The sequence below is a fragment of the Thunnus albacares genome, chromosome 7 (genome assembly GCF_914725855.1).
Source record: "Thunnus albacares chromosome 7, fThuAlb1.1, whole genome shotgun sequence".
NCBI lineage: Eukaryota > Metazoa > Chordata > Actinopteri > Scombriformes > Scombridae > Thunnus > Thunnus albacares.
In genome coordinates this window covers 10,238,769-10,259,131 of record NC_058112.1, presented here as the reverse complement: position 1 = coordinate 10,259,131, position 20,363 = coordinate 10,238,769, and the positions used below count along the sequence as shown (strand labels likewise).

The window sequence follows — 20,363 nt, the reverse complement described above, 5'->3', positions numbered from 1 at the left end:
CCGCTGGTAGGCCGCTTATGTGGCGGACGGCTTGTCATTAAAAGGAGATGATAACTGTGCTTCCAGTTTAATGTCATAACATGTGGTAATCCTCTTAAGGCTGGGATAGTAGATGATCTCCAGACAATGGGAGCCTTACAAGGGACAAGCAAAGCCCTCTGGTACCTTATCCCCATCACTCTCCCTCTCGCCTCCCTGATGGGGGCAGCTGCTCCCTCAACACAGAAATAACGCACAAAACATTTATACGTGCACACGTTACAATGTGCAGGGATGGGGGACACCAGTCAACCCTACCCCCAAGGATAATCTCTCTATTCATAAACAGACTGTTTAAATCTCTTTAGGTGCTGAGAGGGTCTGACAGACACCTATGGGGGTGGGGCTTGGGCAGAGAGTCTCATTGCATGAACCACATCTGGCTTCAGATGGACAGAGACAGGAAACTCTCAGTTCTGATACAACTATGTCACATTACTGCCACCCTCTTGAATCTTGAACATCTTGTGATGGCGATGTGGAGATAAGTTTACATATTTCAAGGTAGAATTTCTTATGAAAAAAAAAAAGAAAATATACAGTAGATGAAAAAAACATGCTCAGTTATTTTTATGCGCAGTGCAGGTGAAGCCCAGTGTCCCTTGGAATTACATAGATATTGGATGATTCCACAACTCGCTATTTATGTCCATTGCCAGCGTTCACTGCCAATGCACAAAGTATTGTGCCCAGTGAGGTGCAAAATAAGGGTGTGAAAGTTGGGGTGGGAGATGGACGTGCAGTGAATCTGAATTAAAGACTGTAAACAGCTAGCGTGGCCTTGTCCAAAGGCAAAGAAATTGGTCTACCAGCACCTCTAAAGCTCACTTATTAACATGTTATGTCTTGTTTGTTTAATCTATATGAAAACTGAGCTGTAAAAAGGAACATCTGGTTTATAGGGCGGTTACAGTATGTATGTCCTGGAACTATCTCTTGGCCCGGGAACAGGGACTTCATCCCTGTGAGGTTACCAGGCAACCAGCAGCTACTCCAAGAAGTTACTGCTCAAGGTCAGGTCAAGATATGCTGACTTGTCAGTTGCCAACATGATTGTAAAAATAAAGAACACATTGTAACACTTACACAGCAACCAGGTCAGCCTCCTTTTGTCATGGACTTTGCTTCTGAGGTGAAAAGGTTGCCTCTGATCTCCTTTGAGCTTTGGCATTAGTGGCAATATTCAACAGCATAAGAACAACCCATCTGTCTGTCTACATGGGCTGTATGCAGGCCTCTGGGATTCAAATCTACCAGCCCCCCACTTTTAGCCCAACACACATACATAAACAAATCCAACCCAGTGAGAGATTAAAGCAAGCACAGACCTATATCACTACATAATCCTTTGTTTAAAAGATTTCAGCATCTCAAATCACAACAGTGTCAACATCCTCTCCAAGATGACATTTCAAAGAAGAATCAAAGAGATTATATCAGTTATTATTCAACATGGAATATTACATTTAGATATACAATATTGATACAAGGAAGATTGTGCCAGCAATAAGATTAAAATAAAAATATGGTCTCTATTGTCACAGGATTAGTGTGAAGGCGAGTGTACAATAATTCTGACAGTAAATTGGAACATTTTAAATGGAGTATTTGGTGCAGACATATTGAAGCCAATACTTACACAACTTGCAGTATGTAGACCAGTAGAATCAGATTGTAAAGGATCAATTTTAAAGGAAAGTGTAAATTAAGCTGAATAGATAAAAGATGACATGTTTGTAATTCTCACATGTTCAGATACTAGCAGAAAGGCATTCAGACACACATGCACGTGCACGCGCATGTATATGCACACACACACACACACACACACACACACACACACACACACATCATTAGGGCTTGACAGAGGGCACCTCTACAGAAGAAATACCCTGGATCATTGGGGGTTGAAATCTCACATTAATCCTTACTCACCCTTCCAGCCCTGCACATTAAACACCGCTCTACTCCACACAAACACACACACACACACACACATACACACACACACACACTCACACAAATCCACAGTACAGCACACAGCGACTCCATGGCGGCTAGCCTATCACCTCACCATGGCGACACGCAGATCTGTTTAGACACCATGCAGAATCATATCCCCCCTCCACCTCATACGGACACACACATCACACACACACATAGACATCCACACCACATGCCTGCCTAAAAGACTTCACCGCTCTCTACAACTCCTACAGAGCTTACAAAATCGCTTTAAACATGGGACAAAGGAATGCATGAGTAGATTAGCGCTCAACATTAAAGTATGAAACCACTGTTTCTAAATTATCTCCACTGGGAATCGAGCGCAGGACACAAGTGGACCAAAGGGGGAGAAAACATTCAGTGAGTGCAGCAAACAGGTCTTAGTCCAAAGGAAAAGGAATGAGGTGTTTTCATTTGGAGGATCAGAGGAATTTTTCTTTTTCCTTAGGGTCTTTGTCTCAGGTATTTTCAGTGCTGATGATGCTTTCATTTGTAGTGTGAGCTGATGTTAGACAAATTGTGTCTAATTAGATTACATTTACAATCTGTCGGTCCCCTGACTATGACAACACTGCATAGTTTCAATCTTTAAATGTTATTTTCTTTGTAGAATTGGAATACATATTAAAATGTAGGTCTTAATGTCAAATCCAAGTCAAGGATTTTCTTTCATTTTCTTGATACTAATGGACTGGTGTGCTTTATGAAGATATTTTTGATGAGTTTGAAATATAGGTCTTTAATCTACCCTGTTGCCTATTTGTTTTACTTTCTTATGAGCAAATACCTAAATGATATGTCAAAATTGACATTTTTAAAGTGAAGTACACTGAGGGATCAAAAGGTCATACCAATCTTTTACTCCACATTGTACTGTATCTTTACCTGAAGCTTGTGTTCCACTGGGTGAGGTTTAAAAATGATGTTGTAAGTTATATTGTATGCTTCAATATTCATATGTTTCTGTGGCAAACAAGATTATCCGTATCATCTTTGTTGATCCCTCAATGGTTACTGAAGCTCTTACAAAAGGCTCTTATTCATCTGAGCTGTGTTTTCAGTCGATACCTACCTGCAAGAGATGCTTTTGGTTCGGTAAGCCAGGGTGTAAAATGTGTTATCTACCTCAAAAGGAAGTAACCTTTTGTTATCAGTGTTTGCTTCACAAATCCAGAGACTCTATCTGGTAGGATTATTAGCAGAAAGATACAAGACTTTTTTTTTTCTTTTTCATTTTAGCTAATTAGATGATTAGCTTCAACAGTGGGGAGCATGAATTATAAGCTGCCACTACTTGAGCAGATATGGCATGTAAATTGAAGTAAGTGGAAATAAAGAAATATAAATACAATATGCATATGATTATAATATAATATATATATAATAAACATATATAATCACATGGGGTGTTATTAAGGGGGAAACTATACTGCAAAAATTGATTGAGTTACAGTATAAAGCTATATCCATCACCAGGAATCTAGTAGATAAATCATCTACATAAAAAAAGGGAAAACAGTGAGCCTCATGCAAGAACATTTTTGTCCTATCTTACTTTTTTCTGTGAACTTTGCTCATATGAGTGTTCCAAGTCAGATTCAACAAACTCTCTTAACTGCCCGAACATGTTGTAAATCGTTCATTTCAGCCTGATAAATGCCACCTGTTCATGAGTAGGCGTGCGTTGAGATCTGAACATTATCTCGCGCCCCTAAAATGTCCACATAAGGCTTCTGCATGTGTTCCACTCTGTTTGTGGGCAAGTTTCATTCACAAAGAAATTACCAAACAGTAAAAACAATACTTTCACATGGCAGAGGTCCTGCTGTCAGTAATGAGCAGACATAATAAGTTTAGGAACGCCACTAGAAGATGACCAAAAACAATTAGAAAATATGAATCCAGCTGCCAACGTCGTGTCATCAGAGCAGCTCTGTACTGTGACAGAAATAAAGAGGGAACAGTTTGACGTGAAGTTAGATGCTAAAAAAACATCTTTCTAAAGCAAAGCGGAGCCAGCCTCAAGTGGCCATTCAAGGAACTGCAGTTTTTGACACTTCCGCGTCCGGCTTCATTTTTCAGCTCTGGAGGTTGCTGCTTGGTGATATCACACTGTCAGCTGCAAGACAAGATGATCAGGACAGAGATCCACAGAGAGAGAACAAGTCAGCTGTTAAACTGAGAGAATTTTCCTAGCAACTGTAATGTGGAAGTTGCTGCACCAAAATATGCCAATAAAAATCATAAAATCAAAAAACCTTTTCTGTAAATTGGCAGCCATGATGATGATAATATGGTGACCAGAATATTAATTTTGCATGAATTTTGTTTTAGTGTTTTAATTCATTTCTGTATCATATTTAAACTCCAAATTTATTTTGGAATTGATCTTCAGAATTTTTATCCAAAAACATAATTTAAAAAGTCGGACCTCACAAATGGTTGAAACCACCACATTTAAACGCATGAGCAATTTTTGCTGAAATTATCATAGTGGTACAGATTGGGCATCCAATAATTTATAGGCATACAATGATAAACTTAAGTTACTGATTTTGGTACAGTTTCATCTTGGAACAGAAGATAAATGTCGTCATGCTACTTCTTTTAACTACAACTGTCTGTTTCTCAGAGCAACTAATCGAATAGTGTAAAAATTTGTAGAGTTAATAACCTACCAACTAAAATATTTTGGCTGTTATGTTTTGGCTGTTGGCTGCTGCAGAGACTTTTGTACTGTAGGAATGACTATCAGGTCAGGACTATCAGGTACAAATATACCTCCTTTATTAAACGGGGTTCACATCTTATCAACAAGTAGTCTTTCCAGTCCAGCACAAAAGGCACATGTCAGTGCCCAGACAGGCCATTTATCCATTAGCAGGGATAAAAAGGTAACAAACAAACAAATACAAATGGGCCTTTGTCTATCCATTATCGGCACTCCTACTTTATGAGTCTCAGCGGCTCCCACACTGCAGGGTTGATGTCATGAAACGTTTAAACTGAAGCCACACAGAGACCCATCAGCGTGTTAAATGTGTGGTGGGAACAGATTTAGAAGATTTAGAGTAATGGAATAATCACTGTGAAGGAGCACGGCGGAGCGGAGTCATGCAAGACTAGTTGTGGCGACCTTGGATTTCGTCAATACAATCAGCTGTGTCTATCTCGAACAAACAACACAAGGCTTCTTGCCTTTCAGACAACTTAAAATCAAAACCAATCTCAGTCAAGATTACAATTCATAGATTTTATACCAGACGCTTGCCAATGAAGACAATAACACTGAGAGAGCATAAAAAAATAAATTTAGAGAAAGATAAAAAAAAAAGCAGAGCAACTTCAAGTCTTAAGGAGGAAAAAAAACCCACTGACATCAGATAAATTCACATTCTTATCTTAGCAAGAGATATTGTAACCTTTGAAGTCATTTTACAGTCATTATAAGCAGAGCCGCAATATATTCACAGATGATTATGTATTATTATTTGTCCCTTAGGCTATGTGCATGTGTAATATATGAGGGTATATGCAGCTGTTTCTGCGCATGTAATTTGGTCCATGTGTGTCAGTGTTGTATACTGCCTGAGTGGTGTGTAATTGTGTTGTCACTGAGGTGTGGAGAGAGCTGCTGGAAGAGACAGAGACAGAGAGAGCGTGGAGTGGGGGTGCTAAAGCGTGTTGGTGGTCATGGTGGAGGTGAAAAGGTCAACGCTGAGTGTTGTCTTCACCCACAGGTCCTAAAGAGGATCTGTTTGTCTCAATCAACAAAGACCGTGGAGGAGTGAATGGAGAGCAGCTTTACCACTCAAGAGGAAGAGCACAGGCACACTCATGTTAACACACACATACACACACAGTGACACACTGAATCTATCAAAACTTATGCCGTGCTTTCAGCTTCTTTCAATCGTTCTTGCTCTCTGAATCCCTCATTCTTCTCCTCTCTCCCCCTCTCTGTTTCTCTGAGTGGGATTTGTGATCTAAGATCAGTGTGGCTGTAATGCCCTTCTCAGTACACTGACAGATGATACAGCCTGCCCTTTGGGCTCCAGTCGGAATGGCTACAGATCAATACTCGAGCTGGCTGCTTGTCAGCATTCACACAGACATGCACACATACTCACACACAACACATGCACACATACATACGCACACAGGCATTCACATGCAAGGCTAGCATCAAAGCCCATCTGAGCCGGCTGGTATTTACCGGAACAGGACCTGGATGTGTGCAACACAGCAGGAGGGGACATTCCCAGGATAGTTCCCAGCCTAGAGGAACAGTGCGATTGGAGGATGACGCATCTGTGGTTTCTGCTCACAGATTTCTTTGGCTCCGTCGGCTGGTTAAATTAAGCAGTTTGGATGGACGAACTGACTGACTGACTGACTGAACAAAGCAACAGGTTGAAGAAACAATCAAGAGGTGTGTGGTAGGGTGGCCGTTTAACCTCTGAGGGAGCCTTTGTGTGTGGTCATTTGTGAGTGACACCTCATTGAGCTCTGGTGCTAATAGTGTCTTTGGTGTGGCTCCATTAGCTGAGAATGTGCAGTGCAAGATGAAGATTTAAATACATATTTGCTCACTAAAACATACAACATGTAAACAATTTTACTCACCCTGTTCAAGTATACACAATCATAAGGTTAGATATGTTTCTTTGTAATATAACGAGTTAGCTTTCTTTGTTAAAAGAGAATGTAATTTTGGGTCTCAATACTTAGGGTGAATGAAAGATTAAGATGGATTTTTTTTTTTTTTTTGCAATAAGGCTTTGATGAGCTCCTCAACATCAGGCTCCACTCAGGCACAAATAGGCAGCATAATTACCCTCCTGGCTGGAGAAATTAGAAATCTCTCTCCCTCCCAATACAATTCTCTTGTGCAGAGACCTTCATTAGACAACTGCAATGGAATGCAAATGCTGAGAGATATTTGTTGAATGCAACATAAAGAAAAGGTACTTCATATTTATGTTTTTATTTTTCATTTATATTTATTCAGTAGTAGATCATCACATTGCGTTGTTATGAGACAAGCAATTCATACACACCAGCATGTACAAATATAAATCAGTGCATGGAAGCATACATAATAACAGTTGTATATACATACAGAATGTCACGTTATTTATTATGACAATGAGGACTATTGTGGAGTGATTTCAATTTCATGTCAAATGCGCATCCTTTCCAAATATACAATGCCTCTGTACGCTCACACCATCTTTCCAAATAGAACCAATGTGCATTGACCTATGCAAATAAACAGTGTCCACAAGAGAGCCTGTATTGCCATCATTCCATCTCGTATTGCGTCACTGATCCTTGCTACATAAATAACAAGAACAGTGCACCAGGTGTGTCTCCTTGCAGTCAAGATGGCGGCAAAGATAACTAGACACAGGGATTCATTCATCTTGTATCATGCCTAACTTTAGTGGGTCATAACATATAAGGTATGAAATTAATCTGCAGATGCTCCAGTTCAAGATGAGACCAAACTTTTCAACTAATGTCAGTTTTTGAGCCACGACAAAGGTCAAAATGTGGCCTGCAACAGACTAGGTAAATCTTATTTTTAGCCTAGCCGGTTGCAAGAAATGAAAGATTCCAAACTGAAGCAGCTGTTGATCACTTAAGAGGAGTGAGGAGTCAGCAGTCAATGGTGTTATAAAACAGAGCAGTCAATGGCGTTATAAAATAGGTTTTTAAAAAATCGTGAATCACCACAACCATGAGAGGTCATTGAGCATACAGTCATAAATGTGCATGAAAAATATTAGGCTGATATATGTATGAGCGATTAGCTGCGGACAGATACACACATGCACACACACACACACAGATACACAGACACATGGACACACGGACACACACGACTAAAACCACATAATCTTCTTCCAGGCTACTCTTGACAGAGATAAAAATGAATGAGAGACATATAAATAATGCAATCACATATTTGACGCTCAGAATAACACTGCCACCCCCGCACTCAACGTGTCTGCCACCTCCCTCTCTCAAGCAGGCAGTAATTTATTGTCTCCCACTGCCATAGCAGAGTCAATCAATAGCCAATTAAAGACAGGCATATAAAGTCTCCGGTGGCCACCAGTGCATGTGGTGCTGTTTGGCCGGGGAAATAAATATGTAAATGGTTCACTGGCAGAGGAGCATCAGTCAGTATCTTTCACCAAGCACATGGGGGAGGGATATCAATAACACCCCACACACACATACATCCACATACACACCCCAATACTCCCCCACAGTCAATCAACATCACCTCGGAAACTGTACTGCAAGGCCACTAGTGGTCCGAGAGGCCCGAAGGAGCTGTTACCCCAGGCTGTCCTGAATGATCATGGTCACCTTCCATGGTGAGAACAAGGCAGTAAAGATACAGCTGGTTCCAGATATGTAGACATAGTTTCTATCTCTGACAGTCCAAAAAAGATGTAAAAAAAAAAAAAAGCCACAGTAATGCTGGAGACGTCAAAGCCAAAGCAGAACTGTAAACAACAGACTGCTAGAAATACAATATTTTCCCTGCAGACAACATTGCAAACATGGAGGACATTGAGGCTATCATCTGATTTTACTTTATCTTGTGTTCCTATGTGAATATTATATATGCTTTGAAATGCAAATAGAGATGGGAAGAAGCTCTTAAATTAAATACAACTGATCATAAATTAATTACTCTGAATTATTTCTAGCTTGGAACAATATGGCATTATCACATTATAGAATAACAATGTAGTATGTTAATTCAATTAAGATGTATTTGATCTGCTACAAAATGGATGCCTAATCTGCTGCCAATATATGTTTAATTAAAGATGGAAATCAATAACAAGATGGCATTTTAACAGTATATTGACCCTTCAAGGAGAAATATACATAATTATAAAAAGGATTAATTGAAATTAAGGATACTTAAAACCATTAAAATGATAGTGAAGCTGGGCTGCATGGAGCAGCAGGGACCTGGAAGAAGTGCAATGCAACATTACATTTACTCAAGTACTGTACTTAAGTACAATTCTGAGGTACTTGTACTTTACTTGAGTATTTCCAATGAAAGCTACTTTAGACTTCTACTACACTACATTTAGCTGACAGCTGTAGATATTAATCACTTTGTAGTTTCAGATTTTACATACAAAACACATGATCAACAAGTAAAACAGGATACATTGGTATAGAACTACCAAACAGTACAAATATCAACCCCAGCTCATGCAGCTACAACTGTAAAATGTTGCTTGAATATCAGTGCATCATCAATCACATCCAATAATATACTTCATAGTAAAAATAACTTAATAACTGTACTTTTGCATAAGTACAATTTTGAATGCAGGACTTTTACTTGTAACAGTACTTTTACATTGTGGTATTGCTTCTTTTACTTTTTCTTGTTTCCAACCAGGGCTACTTGTACCCCAGGGGGTACAAAAACTGAAATAACATTCGATTAATGAAAAATATTTCCACATATTGAATTAGCTGTAACACCTGAACACCACATGTTGCTATTGAGAGTGAAAACCAATTAGCAAGCAAGCAGAGAGGTTGAAATCGTTAGCTACAAGTAACCTGTATCCTCATCAACTCTGCACACAGAGCAATCCCAGGTGTAACAGTATTGGCTGAAATTAAAGACACTGCAAAACACCCATGTTTCAAAATGGTTGAAGTAAAGGATGAACAGTTGAAATAGTTAGCTAAAGGAAATGGATAAACACTTTAAATGTCTACCTTCTGCCACTATATGCAAACTTGACCAAACCAACTTAAAAACGGACAATTCACGGTGCAATACTACAACGGAAAAGAGTTATCTGTCACTCACATATATATGTACACACTGCACAGTGATCAAACACTGTGCTGATATAAAGTCTATTGTGGGATGCTTAGATCTCTTGGTGAAAGAGATGCACTGTGGGAGCGAGCTTGATGTGTAACGCACCAAACCTTGACCCTTTCAGACCAAAACCCCATGAAAAATCTCCTGCCGTGGAACTTTACACCTCAATACGAGGCCTCTTGAACACTCATCCCCTTGCATGAATAGCATTGCAGCCTCCCTCACTCTCTCCCCATCTCTCTGTCTCTCTCCGCTCTACATTCCTCCTTCTACAGGCTCTGCCACCACAGGCGCCGTTGAAGAGTCTGACAGTTCAGACTCGCTTTGATCTCAAGGCACAGGTTATCTGTTGCCCGGCTAATTTTAGTTAGTCCCTATAAGCCGTGCTTCTCTTTGAAGCATGCAGCAGGGAGTTCTGGGTTGTTATCAGTGTGGCCCCTACACTTTTAGGGAGCGGGATTAGCCCTCACATCTATGAAGGTCTTCTGTAATCTGGACAAGATTATCCACCTTGCTACATCTGTATCCTAATCAACTCTGCGCTCAGAGCAATCCCAGGTGCAACAATACGGGGCTGAAATTAAAGAATGAGCTAAAGTGCTTTTCCATCCAAGGAGGTTTGCTGAATACACAGAGCAATACACAGGAGATGTTTGAGTAGGGGTGCTATCAAATCCTCCAGGGGAATTAGAGGCCCTCAGTTTCATTTTGCTGCAATGTTAACAGATTGTCATAGCAGATAGAGGAAGGATGTAGAAGGTGAAGGCAGAAATCTTACCTTTCCTAGGCGGGCGAGAAATAGGAAGAGAGACTGTCTGCACCTCAGGTTGCGGAGGTCAAAAGTCTGCAAAAACAAACAGTCAGTCACTTTTCTGGTCATACTGTCGGAAAGGACTTATGTTTTGAGTATCGTTCTTTTGTTCATTTCTTTTTTATTTATTTACCCCTTCATTTATTCAATCAGTCCAGTCTCCTACAAGCTTGTATTCTCTACCTCAGCTTCACTCAATCTCATGAATTATAATGTCCCAGAGAAACAAGCTTATTCAAACAATAAAAACAGGAATATAAAAACATAGGCTTGTATCCGACCAACCCGGAGTTGTTATTAAAATTTGAAGAGCATCAGCAGCACAACCTCAGGGAGAGTGTGTTTACAGCAGGTTACACAGCAGTACACTAAAGCTGTCTCCCCGTGATTTTACAGAGTGGTAGGCCAGCTGGTCTGAGCCTCATTCAAGACAATAAAGCACTCAGAGTTTGACCTTGCACACCGCAGCAGAAAGCCCGGTCGCAACATGAACATGGGGCAACATGTCCAGGTGAATGTTAAGTCTTGAAAGTAAATGTGCCTTTCCGTTTCACGCCTATGCAGCAGGGCACATATGCGATTCTCTTTCTTTATCTTTCATTGCGGTCTTTGTCAAGCACACAACTGAGATCAAACACGCTCAGCATACAAGAGACACAGGAGCATAACGCACACACAGAACCGTGCAGCCAAGGCAAGGTACACAGAATATCAAAGCACTGAACTTGCGCTCTAGCATGAATGATGGTTCTCCAGGAGCACCTTCAGATGAGAGGAGCAGGAGGTGTCTGCAGGCTGATTTAGCGCCTCAATCTCATACAAGAGGGGTCACTTTTCCCCCCGCGCGATGACTTATGAGGGCACAGCCACTGCTTTCATTTCCATTTTATTGTGAGGAATGGTGGCTAAAGTTTCCCTCTATTTGTTGTAGAAGCTGTTGCATAAGCTTACCTAAAGACAACGACCATTTAGCGGTGCTTAAGGGGCGATTTCTGTATAGCAATGTCATGTTCTCTACAGGGATAGTGATAGTAGTTCAATATATCTTCAATTTCCAGTGTGAAGGTTTGGCTTCCTGAGATTTGATAACAGCTCAAATGTTCGGCACACAGAGGAGAGGGGGACGTGGCATTGTCCGTTTGAGCACAATGTCTGAGCATGATTGGTCAGGAGCAATGAGCGCACACACTGTATCCAACTAGTCAAGTGTGAACCTTACTATGCAAGTGAGAATTACCTTACGGTGTTTTTTTTCCCCCTGTCTTTTCAGAAGCTCTTTTCATTACAAATACATTTATCGCATAAAGGATTTAAAGACAAGGACATGACAGAATGAATTGGCTAGCAAGAGGAAACTGAATGTAATGTTTGCATGCGAGTGTGGCAGAAGGCAAGCACTGATACATAATAAGGAAACAGAGAGATAACAAGAGGAAAAAGGAGAAAAATAGAGTGATCAATAGAGCGAGAACGAGCCAACCGCTGCACAGAATGCAAGCAGAACAAACCAAAGAGTGACACAGCCTGCAAAACAAGACAGTTTGTTCCTTCCATTAGCGGGCAGAATTAATTAGGACTCCATTGACACACTGTGTAACAAGACAAATATAATTATGTTATATCATTACTCCTCATCATTACGAGCTTGCCTCCTTCCTGTTCCCTGGGGGACAGTAGACAGCCAACTGGACAGCCAACTCTAAACAGTGGCCGTGGAAAAAACAAGATGGCTGTCAGCATTCATTTAGCAGAACGCTGGAACAACATTTCCGTAGTAAGTCACGCTCAGAGGATAGATATTGGTTTCTGGTCATCAGGCTTTGTATAGTACAGTGGAGATGTAGCGGTATAAACCTATTGAGTTAGTAATGGTCCTATAGCAATAAACAGAACGTAATTTGGCTTGAGATGTGATCACTCAGTCCTATGAGCTATATTTACCATCTGTGGCCCTTTACCCTCTTTGTGTCTGTATGCAGCATGTAGAGCATGTGTGTATGAGTGAATGTGCTCCAATGTGTGCCCCCGTGAGATCCTGCAGCAACCATGATGATAGCTAGTTATCTGGAGAGACATACATGACATTCTGTTTTACACTGCGGACACTGAGAGCCTTCTCACAGCTTTGTGGGTGTTTGCATGTTAGCATTCAAACACAATTCCTCAAGATCCGACAGGGGGAAGAAAGCTGACCTTGGCATTCCAACACACACAGTCCTCTGTTCTCGAGGCTGCGACAAATCAAGAATCTAAAAAAGAGAAAAAGAGATTTAAACTCAGAGGAACACTTGACTTGAGGCACTCAGACTGTCATGTTTTTTGTTGTTTTTTTTTTTTAAACAGACTTTGAGTACAATATGTGGCCTTGCAATAAGGATCGTGAAAGCAGGCAACCTTGTTTTAATAAGAAAGCAGGGGGAGAGGCGTTGAAAAGCTGCTGCTGTACTGTGTGTGGTAATGGGGTATCATTTGTCTCATGGGAGAGAGCAGAGTCCTGCAGCTGTGGCATACACAGAGCTCACACAGCTGTGAATGAGGCAGTGTCAGCCAGCACTGGCACACAACAGTAAGTCAGCTGAGAACGGCTGGCTTTACTCTAGCCGAGGAAGAAAAGTGTTCATGACATGTAGCACTGCCGGTCAAGTCTGGAGGTAAAAGTTACTGTACCAATATCAGGCTGTGCTGCAGAATCGCCTGATTGGATTGATTTCAGTAATTCTTTCAGATGGGATGCCAAAAGTCCAGTTGTGACGCATTTGCTGAAATAAGTGTGAAGCAGGCTGTTGTGGCTTTCTTGTGAGCTTTACTGTGCCTCCATGAATCACGCCATCCAACGTTTAACACCCTGTAAGGATTATGAACAACACGCTGCAGAGAGCGTTCCATCCATTCCACACTCAATCTGCTTTTCTTGCACAAATGCATAAATTGAGACACTACAATGCTTAATCTCTGTTCCATACGCAGTTTGGTTAGTGGACAGCGAAATTGAAATGACAAGACGTGGAACGGAGCACATCCGGGTAAAATGAAGGTATCACTCCTTCGTTTAAGGAACTGACAGGCTATTGATCGTTCCTTGGCTAAGCCTTGAGGTTCAAATACATGTCTCGCCAGCATGTGCATATCTGTGTGTGAGATAGGTGTGCAAGAAATGTTCTGCAGTTGCCATACTGCTGACTCTGCTGTGTCGAACAGCCCTGAGGGTAATCCAAAAAACCACCATTTATTGTATATAAATGACTGTGCACACCTTCCCCCTTCTTCTTTTTGCTTCTGTCTCTCTCTCTCTCTCTCTCTCTTTCTCCCTCCATCGGACGTTTGCACCCAACAGCTGTCCCTCCATATCTGTCTGTTCAGATCAATTTCTTTCCATCATCATTCCCTCCCTGTATCTTCTCTGCCCATGAAAAGATTTCTCAGGCAAAAGCCTCTCCACAGTAAGTGCTGTCCTGACTTAATCCTGCTCTACAGCGCTGGAGGGGAGAAAACTTCACTTTCCAAATCCTTGACAGCTGCATCCGTAAGGTCGGACTCTCGGTCCATCATCTCTTTACATTGTCGTTGTGCCTCAGTCTCACCCAGTTTCACCTCTTCACGCCATCCCTCACAGTAGGACAGGGCATGGAGGGCATGACGTTTCCACCCAGGAATGCTGGAAAGGAGCCAAACCAGATCCCCTTCCATGGAGTGTACAAACGACATGGATGCTTGAGCAAACACGTGCGACTGTGCAACACACACACACACACTATTCTTCTGGCACCATGACGATGTGAAAATGACAAACGGAAAACAGGGAGCTCTTGGGCTGAAGCAGAAGGCTTAAGTTTGTCTATAGTTATCTTTACTCTACTGTACTTCCAGCCCTGTATGGAGACCATATGGGTTTCATAAGAGATCTGCATGACTAAGGCGCAGGTATTTATCAGAGTGAATTGCTGTGTAATTCAAGACAGTGGGTGGCTTGGCCAAGCTCTGATTGCAGGCTGATGTGTGTGGAAGTTAGGTTGGGGGCTGTGAGGGAGCTACTGTAGGCTCTGGCAGTGAGCCAAACTGTGTGGCATTGCTGTGTGATGAGATACATGCACGGAGGTTCTGCAAAGGCTGAATTATAAGAGGCAGCACAGAATTCAATGGACAGCTTTAACAATGCAATTATTTTCTACATAGAGACTGAAAAAAGCTGTCAGCATAACTACAATACAGAGCACATCCTCAATTGGAAGTAGAACAGAGAGGAAATAGAGTTTGAGGCTGTCAAGGTGATTGTAATAATGGGCTTGTTTTCATTTAGCTTGCTGGTACATCTTCAGATTTCACATATGAAGGAAGCAATCATCAGTTTATTATTTTACCTTGAGTCACAATTTATCAGCTGTTCTTTTATAGACAATTTAGATAGACAGGAACTGCCTCCTCACTTTCAGTCCTTGTGTACCGTGGTGTTGACTACTACTACTACTGTGACTGGGACACACACGCACACCACACAGATATTCCGTCACTGTTAGAAAAAGTTCATGGTTCAGCTGTGTGCCAAGGTTCATGTTGTCCTAGTGAGGAAGAGTTATGACAGCTCTGCTCTATCTCATCAGCCTGACTGTCAACTCACACAGAATCATTTATGTGTATGTGTGTGTGTGTAGGTGTGGCATTGCAGAATTAATGTGGGGGCTCTCTCAAACAGCAAAAGCCTGGAGATGGGTGGGGCCACGGGAGCCAGATTAAAATTTAAATGAGCCAATTAAAAGCTACTGGTCGAGCAAAACTCCCACAAAAAAGCACAAGACACAAACAAGGACAAGGAATAAAACTTAATGGAACAGAGATTTTTATGGTTAACTGGTGTGACAAATTGGTTAAAACATTTCACAGCTTTATCTGTAACAATTCTCCTTTTAGGAAAACAACATTTTGTTTAAAGGAGAGATGCTCGCCCTTCAAAACTATCTTCAGGTTTAGGTTTCCTACAGAATATGTCCCGTAGTGCGTGCCCGTGGAACAGATGGTTATCTCATTGGGAAACATGTGGCACAGAGTGAACAGTTAGAAGAAGAGGGAGATACTGTAGGAAGGCCCTCAGGCAGGCTTGTTGTGATTATCGACGATTAGCCTCTCATTGGGAAAAGAAAGGAAAACAAATCTCCAAACATTACAAGCATTAAGACCAGCCTGTACACCCTGCAGCAAGGTTCTGCTTTGTCATCAAGGCGGCAAGAGATGCTTAAGTGCTAAATGCTTTCCATTCTGCCTTTTTTGACACTTAGGGGGTGCACAATGCAATCCGGTTCAATTATGCTGCGACAATACTGCCTTCTGAAGCTTATATTGGATTTTTATATTGTTTTATGTTTTATGTTGTGTCTCTGTTATTGTTTTAAGATCAGCTTTTGTCTTTGTTGAGGAGCTAAATATTAGGTACACCTTCAAAGTTTAGCCCCTGCATGTCTGAGGGTCAGTGTCATTTAACAGACTATGCTGTAAATTCTGAAAACTGTGCTAGGTGTATTTACAATACTGTAATCTTGTAAGATAAATATTGAGTTTTCAGGCAGTTTGCATCCTGTTTTTTCTTAATTCCCTGTGGTCTCAGTGTCTGAGATGAGTTTATGTGTGGGAGTTAAATAAACAGATGGACTCCAAGGAGGGATGCATAATTCAAAACAAATGCTAAGTAAATCACACTGAAACAAACAAAAAAAAAAACTAAGATACTCACTTATGACGAGTGAGGCGGAAAAAAGTTATTGTATCATACAAATTTACCATTTAATGAGATGGTGTCCAAATTCATAAATTCCATTCTCTGAAGTCATTTGTACAGAACACATGTGTTCTGCACATGCCAGATATATATATGCCATATGCTCATTCCATATGCATCATGATTCATCAATTATGCAATATTTTGTACAACCCAGTGCAATCGAATGAATACAACAACGATACAAATGTATTATAATTGCTGACCTGTACTCCCCTGGGCGCGGTTGCAAGCTTGTAGAATGCTGATGACAAACTAAAATCATTCACCCATGTAGCTTGTCTGCAGCTGCAGATGTTATTCCAAAAGCTCTGGTTTTACCACCATTCCACTGTCAGGTTTCCAGTGTTGGATGCCAGTTTATCCTACGCAGTGCTAGCTGGCACGGCTTATATGTTGCTTTTATTTTCACATATTTAATGCCAACTGTGAAGAACCAAACATCCAGTCCTATATTAAACTGCATCCACTCCCCAGCCTTTTGTCACATCCAGCAACTGAACTGTTACTAGTTTCATGTTCCCCAGCAGCTAAGGCACCTAAGAACACCGTAGATCACTTTAATTTTTGTGCTTATTGTAATGAATATGCCAAGAGGATTCCTTGGGATGCAGGTCTTACGGACCCTTACACAATTACATCTAGAGACTGAGAGCTGCAGATCTCCTGAACGCTGGGAAAATCCCAAGGTACCCAAGGCTGTGCTTTAGCAAATAATCTCTCCGTTTTCTACTATCCCCTGTGGCCCTGGCCAACCATGACTCTAATGCACAAGAGAAGGTTTGGAGTCTCAGGGGAGTCATGAGAGCAGATTATCACCTTAGCCAGTAGATAAACAGCGGCCATCATGTACAATCATCACCAGAGGTTTGGACTGAATCCAGGTCTGATGCCCCTCGTGTGTGTGTGTGTGTGTGTGTGTGTCTACATGCCTAGGTTGTTCGTGTGGATACAGTTAGCCTGTGTCCACTGCAGAGGCCATGCCAAGTTGGCCCAGCAGGCTGTAGCTGTTGATCCTCTGTCCTCGTCCTAAAGGAATTTCCTTCCTGATCCAGCGTGCAATCAGAGGCATCTGCAGCGCTCACTTTGCCAGAATTCCTCCGTCTCCCCCAAACGCACATAGACATGCTACAGCATCTGTTAGGACACACTCATGCCAGGGAGAGGCGCAGCTGTGCACCCATCAACCAAGACACACACACACACACACATTTTTTGGAAACATACTCATCAGAGATCACTGCACACAGGGGGTTGGGAAGTAAGCAAGTGCTCCAGTGCTACTGGGGTAAGCTGTCATCACCCATGACCTAACAAAATCCATCTCATCATTGACTAAGGCATATCATCACCAGTTGGCAAAGTTCACAGCCCTATGTTCTGCTCAGCTCAAGACTTCAATTGCTGCCTAAGATTTCAAAAAATCTGAAACATTTGAGGTATGATTGATTACATTTGCCTCGAACCGGACATTTCATACTGCTGAATGAGGCCATTCACTTACTGTTTTTTTTAAATTAAATGGATAAACTGTTTTGATGTGAAACCAAAAGACAAGAAAATACATCTTGTTCTTCCTCTGATGAACAAGCAGGGCTTCAACCCCTGTGCCCTTTACCTTCCCTGACAGGGCGACAGAATAAGTAGAAAATAGATTAATAGATTCTGGATGAACACCAAGAAACACATCAGTCTGACACGAGATGTGGTATTAGTGGCTCATATTATTCATGCTAATTTCCAGAGAGTCTGTCTGCTCTGAGTAATGCCATACTGGATTTATAGCTGATAAAACCTCTATTATTTCATTTCTCTCCCTGAGTTTTAAATTAAGGTAATAGACAAGCTGGTGGTACAGTCTTAGAGAATTAAAGTGGGGGCCGAACGAAAAGGGAGGAGGGGGGGTATGATAAGTGCGGACAGGGAACAGTGAGCAGCAGATGAAATATGTGCTTGGAAAACATAATTAGCAAAAATGGCTGTCATACACTCCTACCTCACTGCAGCACAGAGGCCAAAACCCTACTACAGACTGTCAAACACAGATATAGCACACTAAAGATATCCTACAATTTCTTGTCTTAATGCTCTATATATCTTGAGAGGGGATTATGTGCACAGTAGCTATAAAAAGACCTTACACACAGTACTGCAGCAATACTAAAAGGCATGGACAAAGTGTTGAGAGAAGAAGACAATTCACATTGATCACTATTTCCCTCACATTGCTTTATTCCACTGAGTGCCGTTCTATCAGTGTACAGATGAAAGCCTAGTGGTCCACACAGATTCCAAAGCAGGCTTTATTGAACAACCTTCACAATCTCTCCATTGACAGCAGTCGTTGATGGGCAGAAGATGCACACAGCATGAATACTTTTTCCTATTATGGATACCCTTTCTCTGTGTACATTTGTTTGTGTGAAAATGTGTGCAGACGTAGAGGATGCCAATGTGTGTGACAATGTGTGTCCGTACCTAAACCCCCCCCATGTTTCTGAATGTTTGTATGTGTGTATGTATGTGTGTGCGTATGTGTGTGTGTGTGTGTGTGTGTGTGTGTGTGAGAACATCCTAGCAATGTTCTCAAGCCCCCTGCAGGTGTTTAGATCTCCACAAATCCCCACTGGTCCTTCCCAGCTGAGACAGGGGCACAAGGCTCACTTCCCCTTCCCTCTCGTTCTCCAGGCCATGTTAGGCAGGAAAGAAAGCGCTGCCAACCCCAGGTGTCAGGCATCCGCTGGGCACTGTGTCAGCAGACACAGGAGAATGTGAGAGGAAAGATGAGGAAAGATGAAGTGCATATAGACAAGGGTGAAGGATTTAAGAGAGAGGGGATTGAAGAAACATTTAACATTTAGCAATATTTAGGGAAAAACAGCAAAAAAACAGGAGGGAGTAAAATGAGTAAGGAGATTTAAGAAAGTATGGAAATTGAGGGCAAACTGCGATGACGCAAAGAAAAGAAGAAAGGAATGTAATGGCAGTCTACAAGGAGGAAAGAATATGTGACCTTTGACATGTAATGGGTTGTACTATACACCAGAGTCATCTCCAGAGGGTTTTAACAAGTACTGTACAACATCTTAAGTCTGCCTCTCAAAACAAGCAAAGACACAGTCACATCCGCTAACCGTCCACAGAGACTATAATGGGTCTGTATGCCTTCCACTACAAATGGACAACTGGATTTCATATGAATACACAGAGCACGAGCAGGTTACACTAAATCTGGAGTCACATTGCACAGCAAAGACACATGGGAAGCTGTGAGTTTGTGTGAGTGCAAGGGACAACCACTGCATGATAAATTGCAGAAGAACATCAGACGTCAGCTTTCTGATGATTGTTTTGTCTCTGTCATGTCTCTCAAACGATCCCGGCATTATTTAGGTTCTGCAGCTATAAGGGCAGAAATGAGATATAGCTTGAGGAAGTGTGTCTTGGCAGGGACATTAATACTAGAGCCACTGCTGGATAGATACATGGGCTGATGGTACACTTCAAAATTGGAAAAAGAAAAAAGAAAAAAAAAAAAAAAAAATATATATATATATATATACACACTATGATTCATTGAACAACATGGTAGGGAAGGAGATACAAGAGGATAAGGGGGGTACTCTCTGCAGAAAGCTTGGTAGATAACAGTAAATTGGTAAGTCTCACATGAACAAGGTCAGGTGATTGAGAGCTTCATCATTTGATGATGAGTGTTGAACAGGCAGCCAAAGAGCAAGTGAGCCATTCATCCACTTCTGCAGCTGACCTGTAACTGAGGGAAATCCTGTTCTCAGGCAAGTCCACACACTATTACACTAACTGTCCTGCACTCTCTCTCTCACTCTGCCCTC

At 41.5% G+C, this 20,363-nt stretch overlaps 1 protein-coding gene across 2 annotated transcripts in view; it reads right to left on the bottom strand.

Annotated features, from left to right (window-relative positions):
- Positions 1-20,363, bottom strand: part of tspan9a (tetraspanin 9a) — a 166,987-nt gene that overhangs the window by 107,748 nt on the left and 38,876 nt on the right. For both annotated transcript variants that reach the window (XM_044356987.1, XM_044356986.1), the window contains one exon: positions 10,710-10,775. The gene's annotated coding sequence lies outside the window, so the exon portion shown is untranslated. The remainder of the gene's footprint in view (positions 1-10,709; positions 10,776-20,363) is intronic.